The sequence below is a fragment of the Triticum urartu genome, chromosome 6 (genome assembly GCF_003073215.2).
Source record: "Triticum urartu cultivar G1812 chromosome 6, Tu2.1, whole genome shotgun sequence".
In the NCBI taxonomy this organism is placed as follows: domain Eukaryota; kingdom Viridiplantae; phylum Streptophyta; class Magnoliopsida; order Poales; family Poaceae; genus Triticum; species Triticum urartu.
The window spans coordinates 157,270,582-157,287,031 of record NC_053027.1 but is presented as its reverse complement, the minus strand read 5'-3'; positions in this window follow the sequence as shown (position 1 = coordinate 157,287,031).

Genomic DNA, 16,450 nt, shown 5'->3' with positions numbered 1-16,450 from the left:
CAAGTTTCTGACGCCGTCCGACCACCCATAGCAACGCTACGGGTACGGGCAGGTGCGCCTCGACCTCCTCTTGCCATCCCCCCTCTCGTTTTGGCCAAAGAGCCCTCGTCGCCGGCGAGAGCTCTGGTGAAGCCGCGGCCGTCTCTGTTTCTCTCTCCCTCTTCCCCCACCTAACTACTGGGGCCCACTTGTCAGCATCTCTGTACATGCGCGAAGCGGTACAAGTGGTGGCGCCCCTGGGCTTTTACGCCTTCGACGTCACCCCCAGTCTTTTTCTTTTTATTCAAATTCATTTGAATTTACAGAACACTTCAAACAGTTATAACTTTTTAACCATAAGTCCAAATGAATTGATTCTTTTTGCATTGTGTTCTTTGAAAGAAAATCTAACAGCTCACCAAAGATGAGGTTTTTCTGAGCTGTTTAGAATTTCTGGTGAATTTCATAAGTGTTCTTCATATTTTCCTTGTGTGTTTAAAATTATTTTCAGAAGGTGAGGCTTGTCTTGAGGATCACCAGGAGGCTTGTGAACCTCACCTGCTCTAAGGCAAGCCACAGCAACATTTTTACGATGCCATTTCAATATTTGTGATTTTCTTACTTGGATGAAATAATTAATCCATGCACCTAAATAATTATTGAGTTATTTGTATTCTGTTAAAGGTTGAATAGTTGTTATGCTTGATTTACAGAATAGTTGAAACTAGTTTAGTGGATAAAGCAAGTTAAGATTTATTTGAGGTGATATTAGAAATAATTTTGTTATGCATGATAGTTATCTTAACTATATTTTTGCCTTCCTAAAATTGATAAGAATTTGTTAGAAAATATTCTGTTAAATATTCTGTTAAATCATATTACTTGTTTTACAGAAAGTTTGAACTTAATTTAGTGATAGAGAAAGTAAGAATTGTTGATAGTGAAATCTTTTGTTATGCATATGAAAAAGTTATCGGAATTGCTTTCTTGTGAAAGAAATCAATGAAACTTGTTGCAAAATAATTTGATTAAGTTGTGAGTCACCGGTAGAGTAACGTGAGTTGTTGACGGTTGTGCTTGGTGCATATATGACATCGGTTACTTTTATGATACATGTGTTATTTTGCATTTCATGGCATGCTATGACACCGGTCATTGTTAGTTTAAAGTTGAAACTGAAAATAACTCAACTTGAATACACCGTTGACTGTATCATGGTGCCGCTGAATCGAGTCTTTCAAGTGCAACCACATTTGCCTTTATGGGGGGCCTTGATTCGGTCCATTGACACGGCCTCTGGTCGGTGCCTCCATCTAGGGAAGGTTATGTCGTGTTTGCCCTGGCCCAGCAAGCAGACTTAACCATGTGTGCTCGTTGATAAGATTATGGTACCGATTTCCCCGAGTGGGAGTTTGACCACGATGGTGGTCAGGGTGTCTTTGGTAGACACGGGGCTACCCAGGACCAGCCCGTTGTCGATTTGGGTCGGAGTGGCCGGGAGAGTGATGTGGCAATGGAGGGGTTTCGTTGGAATGCCATTGGTCCACGCGAATGGGAGTGCGAGGCCATGGGTTCCGTGGTGTGGGTCCAGTGTGCTACCTCTGCAGAGTGTATAATCTATCGATAGCCGCGTCCACGGTTAAGGACACCTCATAGTAGGTCCCACCATGAGTCAACGAATGATAAAAATTGCACACTAAGGTGTAAACTTTGCATTGTCAAGGATGGCAGAAAGGCCATCGCGGAACTTGGGACCAGATATTCGTCGTGGTTGTGATCGCCGTAAGGATCACGAGTCCATTTGTTAAAGACCACATTGGTGGTGTGTTTTACCACGTTGGTGGTGTATCTTACCACATTGGTGGTGTGTTTTACCACATTGGTGGTGTTTGTGATCAGAGGATGATCACGGTTGGTAAGTTGTCCTCAGGGACGTTCGAGCATGATCACAGCATGTTGACATATAGTGTTGCATCTTTAATAATTGGCTAAATATCATGATATTGTTTGTCATTATGATTATGCTTGTTGTGAGCTTGCAAGTACATTCAATGTACTGACCTGGTGTGTCATGCCAGCTTTCAGGAAAGTCTCGTTGGAAAGGAGAGCTGTTCGAGTGTAGATCGTGTCCACGTCGGTGTCCCTGTGACATGGAGCTTCCGCTACGACGTTATTCCGCTGCCACATAGTTGTTTGGATCGAGGCCCCTTTATGTTCACTAAATAATGTACATATTGTTCGGCCGCACCGAGTGTGCCGCTTGGCCTCGACAACTGTTGTAAATTGAACTCTGTTCCGCTAGTATCAATAAAGCGGTTGTTTTCTGTACCAATTTGTTGTGTGTTGCCAGAAGACATGGTCTCTGGGCTGGCAATGCAGGGTAAACCGGTCGCTCTGAGCCGGGGTGCCACAATGATTGGTATCAGAGCCGCACTGACTGTAGGCCACGCTAGACTACGACGTGTTAACTGGACACTCGGTGCGAGAAAAATTGAGTGTCGTAAGTAGTTATAGCTGGTTGTTGCATTCTAGTCATTAGATTATTATTGTTATGCTAACCTGTTAATGGTTGTGAGTGTAGATGGCTCCAGTGCTGTATCCGCGCCAGTTGTAGCTGATGCCGTACACGTCACCACACCTTCTCTGCAACGTGTGGCGTCGGATGTACCCTCACGGAGATGAACCCATCTACCGTGTGTACCGGGAGCGTCTGGCAGACTCAGTGTATGAGTATCACGTAGTGGTTACTCTACGCCCCAGTTCCGATTCCAGCTCTTATAATCGCACTTCTCGGAGCGGTTACACCTCCACGGCTTCTCAGGCTGTCCGGTTTGCCACATTTGAGATCCTTGTCGAGCTTCATTATACCGAGGTTCAACTGGAGCACCACCCAGGTTTCTATTACTACCCATCTCTGCACGACAACGGTCGTGTCCGTTTTCCCCTCATTGACCCGGAGTCTGATAGTGTTGCTAGCCATCTTGCTCGTTATATCACTGGTAGCTATCTGATGATCCACGAGCTGGCTCGAGAGCTGACTTGTGCTCGTACTGCTTTAGCCGCTACCTTGCTCACTACTAGATCCACCACTACTCCGTCCTCACTGGGATTTACCCCGTATGTCCCAGTTAGTTCTAGCTCTCCTCTTTCGCCGGATACTCCCCCGAGTAGCACAGGCATCTCCGCCGTGAACCCTCTCAGTACTTCTGCCGAGTGGGTCTCACTTCTCGCTACCCCTGCAGCCCCGATGCTTCATCCTACCCCTGCCCCTGAGGGAGAGCCCTTGAGGCAGCGTCGTCGCATTACCTTTAACCCGAAGGTTTCCTTAACCATGTTAGTTCGGGATCTGAGACCGCTTCAGGGGAGGACACCACAGCACCAGCAGAGCAGTAGTATCTTTGAGTATTCGCAGTCATCTTGATGGTGCACAGATGTAGTTGTATGAGTTATGATGCTTCATGTATGAGAGTAGTGGAACCAGCCTTGTAGTTTAATTCTCATGTATGAGTCTATGTATAATTATGTTGGGACTTTAATCGCCGTATTTTCTTCGCTCTTTTTGTCTTTTTCGAGAGTTGTTGCTAGCTTTTCCCCCAATTTTATTCTTGGATGTCTCTCATCTCGATTGCGTTGCCTTGGGAAAAAATACTCAATAGGATGATGCGGGGAGGCAGCAGTAGCAACGTTCGCGCAAGAACTCCTGTTCATTGTTCCGCACGACAGGCAGGATATTCTCCCGAGCCGAATGTTCAGCCACCACCTCCACCGCCTGATCCTCCATCCACAGAGCAAGTTTTGCGTATGTTTGAATAGAAAAGGAATAATGATCTGATTGAAATATTGAGAAGTGTGCAAGCTATGGTTGGACAGAATGGAAATCAGAATGGTCACCACTAAAAGCTGTCAGATTTTCAGAGGACCAATCCACCCAGTTTCAGTCAGGTTGTTGACCCATTGGATGCAGACGACTGGTTGCGGACCATGGAGAAAAAGATTGAGATCGCCCGTACTGAAGGAAATGATAAAGTCCCATTTGCAACCCATTACCTTGAGGGCGCAGCTGCCATATGGTGGGAAAATACAAAAGCCATGTGGCCGATTGATGAGGAAGTCACCTGGGAAAAATTCAAGGATAAGTTCCACAAGTATCACATCCCTACTGGAGTTATGAAGGCCAAACAACGTGAATTTCTCGCGCTCGTCCAAGGAAATTAGTCTATGGCTGAGTATCTGCAAAAATTCAATCATTTTTCCCGTTACTCTCTGTATGACGTGGCCACTGAAGAAAGGAAGATTGACAGATTTCTTGGATGTTTAAATCCACAACTTCGGTGTGCTCTCAGTATGTTTGATTTCACTGATTTCCATACTCTGGTGGACAAAGCGTTCATTGCTGAACGGGATCACAAGCTTATATCGGATTATAGGTCTGCTAACAATGACAACAAGCGCAAGTTTGAGCCAAAGAAGGATGGACAACCTGTGCAAAATGCTCATACCTGGCAGCCAAATCAGGTGGAATACAGGCCAAATTGGCAGTAGAATGTTAATAGGACCACCACTCAAGTCAAGAATATTGTAACCAGTCCAACACATGAGGATTGCCAGCGCAATAATACTTGTTTCATTTGCGGGCAGGCCGGACATTATGCCAAACAGTGCCCCAAGAACAACAAGGTGAATGCCGTGGGCAGGCCACAAGTCAACTTTATGGAGTTAGGGCCAACTGGACACGTGAACCATATCTCCGCCGAGGAAGCCCAAGAGAAGCCAGAAGTCGTCATTGGTATGTTTTTTGTTAATGACATACCTACAGTAATTTTATTTGACTCTGGAGCTTCCCATTCTTTTATTTCTCAGAGTTTTGCCGCCCAAAACAATTTTCCTTGCACCATTTTGGGCAAAAATTTGCTGGTACAAACCCCGGGATCTATAATCAAGAGCAATCTAGTCTGCCGTGATCTGGAGATCAATATCGACGGGGTCCACTTTCCAACATCTCTGGTAATCATTGAGTCTTAACAGTTGGATATTATATTGGGGATGAATTGGCTAACCATGTACCAAGTCTGTATAAACTGCGCAACCCGACAAGTCAGTTTGACCGGTCTAAATGGGCAGCTCATCAAATTCTATGCTCGCAAGCATGTGCCCAAGCCAGAACTAGTTTGCACCACTATGGTTGAGTTGGAATTTATTCCTATGGTCAGTAATTACCCTGATGTGGTTCCAGAAGAACTGCCTGGCATGCCACCAGATCGAGAACTAGAGTTTGCCACAGATCTTGTGCCCGGAACCGCACCAATATACAAGAAGTATTACCGGATGCCCTCATCAGAATTAGTGGAACTAAAGAAACAACTTGACGAATTACTCCAGAAGGGTTATATTCGTCCCATCTCGTCATCATGGGGGTCACCTGCAATTTTCGTGGGCAAAAAGGATGGCAGTCTCCATATGTGCATAGATTACCGTCAGCTGAATGAGGTCACCATCAAAAATAAATACCCACTACCAAGGATTGATGACCTGTTTCATTAGCTCAGTGGGGCTGAAGTATTCTCAGAAATCGATTTACGGACCGGATATCATCAGCTCAAGATTAAAAAGGAAGATATTCCTAAGACCACATTCACTACACGATACGGTCTTTATGAATATACTGTAATGTCCTTTGGTCTCACCAATGCCCCTGCCTTCTTCATGCATATGATGAACAAAGTGTTCATGGACTTCCTCGAAAAATCTGTGGTAGTCTTTATCGAAGATATCCTCGTTTACTCCAAGAGTGAAGAAGAGCATAAAGATCACTTCCGAGTAGTGCTACAATGGCTCCGAAACCATCAGTTATACGCCAAATTCAGTAAGTGCGAATTTTGGCTCAAGCAAGTCGGATTTCTCGGACATGTACTGTCCGCCGAAGGTATAGCCGTGGACCCGAGCAAAGTAAAGGATGTGCTCGATTGGGTACCACACACGACTGTCACACAGATCCAGAGTTTTCTCGGATTAGCTGGATACTATCGTCGTTTCATTGAAGGGTTTTCCAAAATTGCTAAACCGATGACGGAACTCCTCAAAAAGGATACAAAGTTTGAGTGGACAGAGGACTGTGAGAAGAGTTTTAATGAGCAAAAGACGCGTCTGACGACCGCACCGGTATTGACTCTTCCAGACATTTATCGCAGCTTTGATGTATACTGCGATGCCTCCAGACAAGGTATTGGTTGCGTACTGTTGCAAGACAGCAAGGTAGTAGCGTATGCCTCATGACAACTACGACCACACGAGGGAAATTATCCTACTCATGATTTGGAATTGGCTGCAGTGGTTCATGCATTAAAAATTTGGAGACACTATCTCATTGGAAAAAGGTGCCAAATTTTTACTGACCACAAAAGCCTCAAATACATCTTCACTCAGCCAGATTTAAATCTCCGTCAGCGAAGATGGTTAGAATTGGTCAAGGATTATGACCTTGGAATAAATTACCATCCAGGCAAGGCCAACGTCGTTGCCGATGCGCTCAGTTGAAAGCCCGTCAGCTTAAATGTCATGTTAAAATCATTGCCTACCGAACTTCAGGAGGAGATCGCTCGGCTCAACTTGGTCATCATGCATGCTGGCCTCACTAATATTTTGGAAGTTACCCCCACACTCGAGATGGATATCCGCAAGGCCCGGCCAGAAGACGTAGAGCTACAAAAACGTGCAAAGCAATCCCCAGATTTATTCAAGGACAACTTCGGTACCCTCCGATTCCGTGGACGAACTGTGTATCAGATCAACCGGACTTGAAGAAGAAAATCTTGTCAGAAGCACACGAATCCTCGTATTCCATTCATCCGGGAGGTACGAAAATGTATGAAGACCTTAATCGGATATTCTGGTGGGATGGGATGAAGGAAGACATTGCATATTTTGTAGCCTGTTGCGACATATGCAACAAGGTGAAAGCAGATCATCAGAAGCCAGCTGGACTTCTCCAACCATTGTCAGTTTCACAGTGGAAATGGGATGATGTTTGCATGGATTTCATCACCAGGTTGCCTAGTACTCAACGAGGCAAAGACGCCATCTGGGTTATAGTGGACACCCTCACCAAGGTTGCTCACTTCATCCCGATCAGCACCAGATACAGAGCAGACGAACTTGCACAACTGTATGTATCCTGAATCGTCAGTCTGCATGGAGTACCCCGAACCATCACTTTCGACCGAGGATCTTTGTTTACCTCCGCTTTCTGGTCCCGTCTTCATCAAGCCTTGGGGACATCACTTAAATATAGTACTGCTTATCACCCTCAGACGGACGGTCAGACAGAGCGAGTAAATCAAATACTCGAAGATATGTTGCAAGCCTGTGTACTAGCCAACGGGGCAAAATGGGAAGAATGTTTGCCATACGCTGAGTTCTCATATAACAACAGCTTCCAGACCAGTCTAAAGATGTCGCCATATGAAGCTCTATATGGTCGTAAGTGCCGCACTCCTCTAAATTGGTCTCAAGCTGGAGATAGCCATATCTTCGGAACCGATCTCATGATGGAAGCTGAGAGACAAGTCCGGGAAATCAAAGACCGACTGCAACTGGCCAAATCCCGTCAGAAGAGTTATTATGACGCAAAGCACTGGCAGGTCAGTTTTGAGCCCAGAGAACACGTGTACCTCAGAGTCACTCCTATGAAAGGAGTTAAGCGATTTCAGACTCGTAGAAAGCTGGCACCTAGATTCATTAGTCCATTCCCAATTATGTCTCGAGTGGGTACGGTCGCATACGAACTAGAACTACCCACGGAGTTGTCGGATATACACAATGTGTTCCATGTTTCGCAATTGAGACGATGCATATCCCCGCCTGAGAAAAGGACTGCAATGACTGAGATATAATTGGCAGAAGATTTAACTTATGAAGAAAGACCGTTCAAAATTTTGGATCAAATGGAAAGGGTCACTCGCAGCAAAACCAGAAAATTTTACAAGGTTCAGTGGGAGCATCACACAGACTCAGAAGCAACTTGGGAGCAGGAAGAATTCCTTAAGGGTCAGTATCCAGAGTGGTTTTCCCAAGCAACCGAATCTCGAGGACGAGATTCATTCTAAGTGGGGGAGGTTTGTGACAGCCTTGTTTTTGCCCTCTTTCATTTGTTTGAGTTTTCATTTGAATTTTTTTGAAACTTGGGGTTTTTGTATCTTTTCATTTGGACATAAACACTTGGGCATCCTTGGCTTTCACCCAAGTGTTCTTTTCTCTGCCAAACGATCATTTAACTTCTGATCCACCTCAAAATAACCTTTGGAATATTTTTCTTAAATGAAAAATATTCAATTTCTCTCTAAAACCCTAAGACAAACCTGTTTGCTCCAAAGCAACCCTAATTTTTATGGATCAGAAAATTCTGAGATAATTCACAAATATTCTAGAGAACCTAGGGCACCTCCCCGAGCAAAAATATTTCATCACTTTTTGGGATATTTTTGCTACAAAAAATCTTTTCTGTTCTGGACAGAAATGGTGGTTTCTACAGCAATTACCATTTTACTTGCTCCATTTGAACTAATATTTCTTGTGCTTATTTACCTTAGTAACTCTAAGCTAGCCTCCAAAGCACAGCTTCAAACTCCCAGCCATTTGACCATAGTAACACCTCAAAGTTACTGTCTAGAAACTTATCAGACTTGTAAAACTTTCTCTACTGCACCTGGATCCAAACCCAACCTTGGTAAACTTCAAAACCACCGCGAACAACATGCCAGACATGGTTTTTGGATGAAGGCCGGCCTGTGGAGGGAGTTCACGTGGTGACCACGCATGTCCACGATGCCAGGCATGCGTGTCGACGTGCTCTGGGAGCCGCCGAGCGCTCAGTTCGCGCGTGCTCGCTTCCCCCACCTGCCAAACCTAGCCAAAGCTCGCCACCATCATCGTCTTGATACCATTAACTCCACCCTGGCACTCGCCGACGCCGGAGCTCGCCGCAGCAAGCACGGGCAAGGTCCGGCCAGCCCAACAGTGCGTGTGCACCGTGCTCGTCGTCACCCCACTCGACCATGTGCTCGTCTCCGTTCGCCCACAGTGGCCGCGTGACCTCCGGCGCCTTCTCCCCCTCTCACTGATGGCGCTCGTCGCCGGGCGCCGTGGACATGTGTCCACCGGCGGAGCCCGAAGCACCCTCGCCGCTCGCCTATATATAGAGCCCCTCCCCACCCTCTCTGAGCATCCTCCAGCACTCACACACACTCCAGGTTAGAGTAGGAAGCCGTAGCCCGGCCGGGCAGGCCTCGGGCCGCCATCCCCGAGCTCGAGCTCGCCGGCGATCCCCTCTGGTCGCCGCGGCAGCTCCAGCCCCTCCCAGGCCTGGGCGACCTCTCCAGGGCCTCCGCCTCTCTCCGGTGAGGCCGTCTCGCCCGCTTGGAGCCCCTGGAACGGCCTCTGCTTGCCGTCTTCCCCAACTCCGACGACCTCCCCGTTCTGCCTCCGCCCGCGAGCAAGTTTCCGACACCGTCCGACCACCCCTAGCTACGCTATGGGTATGGGCAGGTGCGCCTCGACCTCCTCTTGCCATCCCTCCCTGTCGTTTTGGCCAAAGAGCCCTTGTCGTCGGCGAGAGCTCCGGCGAAGCCGTGGCCGTCTCTGTTTCTCTCTCCCTCTTCCCCCACCTGACTAGGGGGCCCGCTAGTCAGCCTCTCTGTACACGCGCGAAGCGGTACGAGTGGTGGCGCCCCTGGGCTTTTACGCCTTCGACGTCACCCCAGTCTTTTTCTTTTTATTCAAATTCATTTGAATTTACAGAACACTTCAAACAGTTATAACTATTTAACCAGAAGTCCAAATGAATTGATTCTTTTTTGCATTGTGTTCTTTGAAAGAAAATCTAACAACTCACCAAAGATGAGGTTTTTCTGAGCTGTTTAGAATTTCTGGTCAATTTCAGAAGTGTTCTTGATACTTTCCTTCTGTGTTTAAAATTATTTTCAGAAGGTGAGGCTTGTCTTGAGGATCACCAGGAGGCTTGTGAACCTCACCTGCTCTAAGGCAAGCCACAGCAATATTTTTACGATGCCATTTCAATATTTGTGATTTTCTTACTTGGATGAAATAATTAATCCATGCACCTAAATAATTATTGAGTTATTTGTATTCTGTTAAAGGTTGAATAGTTGTTATGCTTGATTTACAGAATAGTTGAAACTAGTTTAGTGGATAAAGTAAGTTAAGATTTATTTGAGGTGATATTAGAAATAATTTTGTTATGCATGATAGTTATCTTAACTATATTTTTTGCCTTCCTAAAATTGATAAGAATTTGTTAGAAAATATTCTTAAATATTCTGTTAAATCATATTACTTGTTTTACAGAAAGTTTGAACTTAATTTAGTGATAAAGAAAGTAAGAATTGTTGATAGTGAAATCTTTTGTTATGCATATGAAAAAGGCTATCGGAATTGCTTTCTTGTGAAAGAAATCAATGAAAATTGTTGCAAAAATATTTTGATTAAGTTGTGAGTCATCGGTAGAGTAACATGAGTTGTTGACGGTTGTGCTTGGTGCATATATGACATCGGTTATTTTTATGATACATGTGTTATTTTGCATTTCATGGCATGCTATGACACCGGTCATTGTAGTTTAAAGTTGAAACTGAAAATAACTCAACTTGAATACACCGTTGACTGTATCATGGTGCCGCTGAATCGAGTATTTCCAATGCAACCACATTTGCCTTTATGGGGGGCCTTGATTCGGTCCATTCACATGGCCTCTGGTCGGTGCCTCCATCTAGGGAAGGTTATGTCGTGTTTGCCCTGGCCCAGCAAGAAGACTTAACCTTGTGTGCTCGTTGATAAGATTATGGTACCGATTTCCCCGAGTGGGAGTTTCCCCGAGTGGGAGTTTGACCACGACGGTGGTCGGGGTGTCTTTGGTAGACACGGGGCCACCCAGGACCAGCCCGTTGTGGATTTGGGTCGTAGTGGCCGGGAGAGTGATGTGGCAATGGAGGGGTTTCGTCGGAATGCCATTGGTCCATCCGAATGGGAGTGCGAGACCATGGGTTCCATGGTGTGGGTCCAGTTTGCTACCTCTGCAGAGTGTATAATCTATCGATAGCCGCGTCCACGGTTAAGGACACCTCATAGTAGGTCCCAGCATGAGTCAACGAATGATAAAAATTGCACACTAAGCTGTAAACTTTGCATTTTCAAGGATGGCAGAAAGGCCATCACGGAACTTGGGACCAGATATTCGTCGTGGTTGTGATCGCCGTAAGGATCACGAGTCAATTTATTAAAGACCACATTTGTGGTGTGTTTTACCACGTTGGTGGTGTATCTTACCACGTTCGTGGTGTGTTTTGCCACATTGGTGGTGTTTGTGATTAGAGGATGATCACGGTTGGTAAGTTGTCCTCAGGGACATTCGAGCATGATCACAACATGTTGACATATAGTGTTGTATCTTTAATAATTGGCTAAATATCATGATATTGTTTGTCATTATGATTATGCTTGTTGTGAGCTTGCAAGTACATTCAATGTACTGACCTAGCGTGTCATGCCAGCTTTCAGGAAAGTCTCATTGGAAAGGAGCGCTGTTCGAGTCTAGATCGTGTCCACATCGGTGTCCCTGTGACATGGAGCTTCCGCTACGATGTTATTCCGCTGCCATGTAGTTGTTTGGATCGAGGCCCCTTTATGTTCACTAAATAATGTACATATTGTTCGGCCGCACCGAGTGTGCCGCTTGGCCTCGACCACTGTTGTAAATTGAACTCTGTTCCGCTAGTATCAATAAAGCGGTTGTTTTCTATACCAATTTGCTGTGTGTTGCTAGAAGACATGGTCTCTGGGCTGGCAATGCAGGGTAAACCGGTCGCTCTGAGCCGGGGTGCCATAACGATTGGTATCAGAGCCGCACTAACTGTAGGCCATGCTAGACTACGACGTGTTAACTGGACACTAGGTGCGAGAAAAATTGAGTGCCGGTACCAGTTATAGCTGGTTGTTGCATTCTAGTCATTGGATTATTATTGTTATGCTAACCTGTTAATGGTTGTGAGTGTAGATGGCTCCAGTGCCGTATCCATGCCAGTTGTAGCTGATGCCGTACACGTCACCACACCTTCTCCGCAACGTGTGGCGTCAGATGTACCCTCACGGAGACGAACCCGTCTACCGTGTGTACCGGGAGCGTCTGGCAGACTCAGTGTATGAGTATCACGCAGTGGTTACTCTACGCACCAGTTCCGATTCTGGCTCTTACAATCGCACTTCTCAGAGCGGTTACGCCTCGACCGCTTCTCAGGCTATCCAATTTGCCGCATTTGAGATCCTTGTCGAGCTTCGTTATACCGAGGTTCAAATGGAGCACCACCCAGGTTTCTATTACTACCCATCTTTGCACGACAACGGTCGTGTCCGTTTTCCCCTCGTTGGCCCAGAGTCTGATAGTGTTGCTAGCCATCTTGCTCGTTATATCACTGCTAGCTATCTGATGATCCACGAGCTAGCTCGAGAGCTGACTCGTGCTCGTACTGCTTTAGCCGCTACCTTGCTCACTACTAGATCCACCACTACTCCGTCCTCACTGGGATTTACCCCGTATGTCCCAGTTAGTTCTAGCTCTCCTCTTTCGCCGGTTACTCCCCCGAGTAGCACAGGCGTCTCCGCCGTGAACCCTCTCAGTACTTCTGCCGAGTGGGTCTCACTTCTCTCTACCCCTGCAGCCCCGATGCTTCATCCTATCCCTGCCCCTGAGGGAGAGCCCTCGAGGCAGCGTCGTCGCGTTACCTTTAACCCGGAGGTTTCCGTTAACCACGTTAGTTCGGGACCTGAGACCGCTTCAGGGGAGGACACCACAACACCAGCAGAGCAGTAGTATCTTTGAGTATTTGCAGTCATCTTGATGGTGCACGGATGTAGTTGTATGAGTTATGATGCTTCATGTATGAGAGTAGTGGAACCAGCCTTGTAGTTTAATTGTCATGTATGAGTCTATGTACAATTATGTTGGGACTTTAATCGCCATATTTTCTTCGCACTTTTTGGTCTTTTTCGAGAGTTGTTGCTGGCTTTTCCCCCAATTTTATTCTTGGATGTCTCTCATCTCGATTGCGTTGCCATGGGAAAAAAATACTCAATAGGATGACGCGGGGAGGCATCAGTAGCAACGTTCGCGCAAGAACTCCTGTTCGTCGTTCCGCACGACAGGCAGGATATTCTCTCGAGCCGAATGTTCAGCCACCACCTCCACCGCCTGATCCTCCATCCACCGAGCAAGTTCTACGTATGTCTGAAGAGAAAAGGAACAATGATCTGATTGAAATATTGAGAAGTGTGCAAGCTATGGTTGGACATAATGGAAATCAGAATGGTCACCACTCAAAGCTGTCAGATTTTTAGAGGACCAATCCACCCAGTTTCAGTCAGGTTGTTGACCCGTTGGATGCAGACGACTAGTTGCGGACCATGGAGAAAAAGCTTGAGATCGTCCGTACTGAAGGAAATGATAAAGTCCCATTTGCAAACCATTACCTTGAGGGCACAGCTACCATATGGTGGGAAAATACAAAAACCATGTGGCCGATTGATGAGGAAGTCACCTGGGAAAAATTCAAGGATAAGTTCCACAAGTATCACATGCCTACTGGAGTTATGAAGGCCAAACAACGTGAATTTCTCGCGCTCGTCCAAGGAAATCAGTCTGTGACTGAGTATCTTCAAAAATTCAATCATTTGTCCCGTTACTCTTTGTATGACGGGGCCACTGAAGAAAGGAAGATTGACAGATTTCTTGGAGGTTTAAATCCACAACTTCGGTGTGCTCTCAGTATGTTTGATTTCACCGATTTCCAAACTCTGGTGGACAAAGCGTTCATTGCTGAACGGGAGCACAAGCTTATATCGGATAATAGGTCTGCTAACAACGACAACAAGCGCAAGTTTGAGCCAAAGAAGGATGGACAACCTGTGCAAAAAGCTCGTACCTGGCAGCCGAATCAGGTGGAATACAGGCCAAATTGGCAGCAGAATGTTAATAGGACCACCACTCAAGTCAAGAATATTGTAACCATTCCAACACATGAGGAGCGCCAGCGCAATAATACTTGTTTCATTTGTGGGCAGGCCGGACATTATGCCAAACAGTGCCCCAAGAACAACAAGGTGAATGCCGTGAGCAGGCCACAAGTCAACTTTATGGAGTTAGGGCCTGGGTAAACCGAGCATGCTTAACCGGCATAGCTAGCAAATGGCAAGGTGCTCCTCCAAGATCCGGGGGTCGGCATGAATGGCAGCCATCGCGACCTCATCCGCGCGTGCGGCCGGGATTAGCTTCTCCGCTGCCAAATGCTCCTTGAGATCCTGGCTATACTACGTGCACCATGGCTTAGGGCGACGCTTATTTGATGGAGGGGTTGTTGATTTGGGTGGAAGGTGTCATGCTCGCTCCCGCGGTCGGGGCATGTGGGATTTGGAAGGAGGAGGATGGGCTCGGGTGTGGATTACTTGCCTGGATAGATGAGGCCGAGCGGCGTGAAGGAGGGTCACCGACGAGGACACGGCGCTGCAAGCAAGGAGTGAAGGTTTCAACTTGGAAAGGAAGGCGGAAAGAGGGGAAATGTGGCTTTTGGTAAGGGGGAGGGGGCGGGGAGGTACATATTTCCGCGGAAGCCGAAAATTTGGAATTGCTTCAGCCAAAAAATTGGCGCGCAAAGTGTCATCAGACACAGTCCCTTATTCAAAACTGTGTACAATATGTGGACATCACAAACAGTTTAGATAGCTTCACCCGTGTGTGATGAGTTTGAACGTCAAAAGTTTTGGTTCGAATTTCCATGGTTACAGTGGTCATCCACGTCATGGCATAATTTGGGTACACAAAGGAGACTACAACACACCTACACTTCTTAATCGAGCAAGTTCAGCAATTAAACAGAGCAAGCTGACCTAAAAATTACTCTAACAAATTAAAGTCCAACGCTATTAATTAAATAAAACAAAGAGTACTACTACAACTGGTGATTGTCGATCTCTGCCACTGCCTCCATTTCCAGCTCGCGCCCGACGGTCTCCTGGGGAAGGGGCTCCATGGCATCCATCGCTCCATACTCGGTAAGCATCTCGCCATCCGCGTCCGCCATCTCTTTGGAATAGGCTGCCACGAGCTGGGCTTGGGCAGACGCGATCTGGGCTTGGACGGGCTCCGCCGTCGCAATGTATGCGGCGGAGGAACGAACGGCTGCTCGAATGCTCTCGGCGATTGCCAGCTCTTCGGCCGTGGGTTGTCGACCGTTGTCGGAGAAGCTTCGTTCGATTTGTGCGGTGACCACTAGGAGCTGGGCATGGGCGGCCTCGACATGGTCGTGGGTGGCCTCCATAAGGGCTAAGGCCGCTGCTGCAGAACGGACAACTGCTGTGCCACTCTCGCCAGTTGCTATCCCCAAGGCAGATGTTGCTGCCGCCACCCGAGAAGCAATAATGGCCGTTTGGGCTGCCTTTGCTGCCCGGTCGCAGATTGCGGCCGCGCTCATGCACCTTGTTAGCACATGCCTGGCAGCTGCAGCTGCGCTCTCGCCGGAGTGGGCTACCGAAGTTTCCCTCACGACGCGGGTCCACATGCCCATCTTTCACCGGTGATGATTGAACAGTGAAATGATATTTGGGGAGCGAGCTGATAACCCATAAGTATAGGGGATCGCAACAGTTTTCGATAAGTAAGAGTGTCAAACCCAACGAGGAGCTAAAGGTAGAACAAATATTCCCTCAAGTTCTATCGACCACCGATACAACTCTATGCACGCTTGACGTTCGCTTTACCTAGAACAAGTATGAAACTAGAAGTACTTTGTAGGTGTTGTCGGATAGGTTTGCAGGATAATAAAGAGTATGTAAATAAAAAGTAGGGGCTGTTTAGATAAATAAACAATAAAGTAAATATAGCGAGTGTGGAAAAGTGGTGGTAGGAGTTGCGAAATTGCGCCTTAAGCAATTGACTACTTTACTAGACCGATAGCAAGTATTATGTGGGAGAGGCCACTGCTAGCATGTCTTCCCTTACATGGAATTCTATGCACTTATGATTGGAACTATTAGCAAGCATCCGCAACTACTAACGTTCATTAAGGTAAAACCCAACCATAGCATTAAGATATATTGGTCCCCCTTCAATCCCGTATGCATCAATTTCTATGCTAGGTTGAAGCTTCTGTCACTCTTGCCCTCCAATACATAGTCCTATCAACATACAACTAACCCTATGGTGTGATCCACGCGCGCGCTCATATGATGGGCACCAAAGGACAGCAACATAACCACAAGCAAATTAAATCAATCATAGCAATTCATCAACCACCGATAGGACAACGAAAATCTACTCAGACATCATAGGATGGCAACACATCATTGGATAATAATATGAAGCATAAAGCACCATGTTCAAGTAGAGGGTACAGAGGGTTGCGGGAGAGTGGAC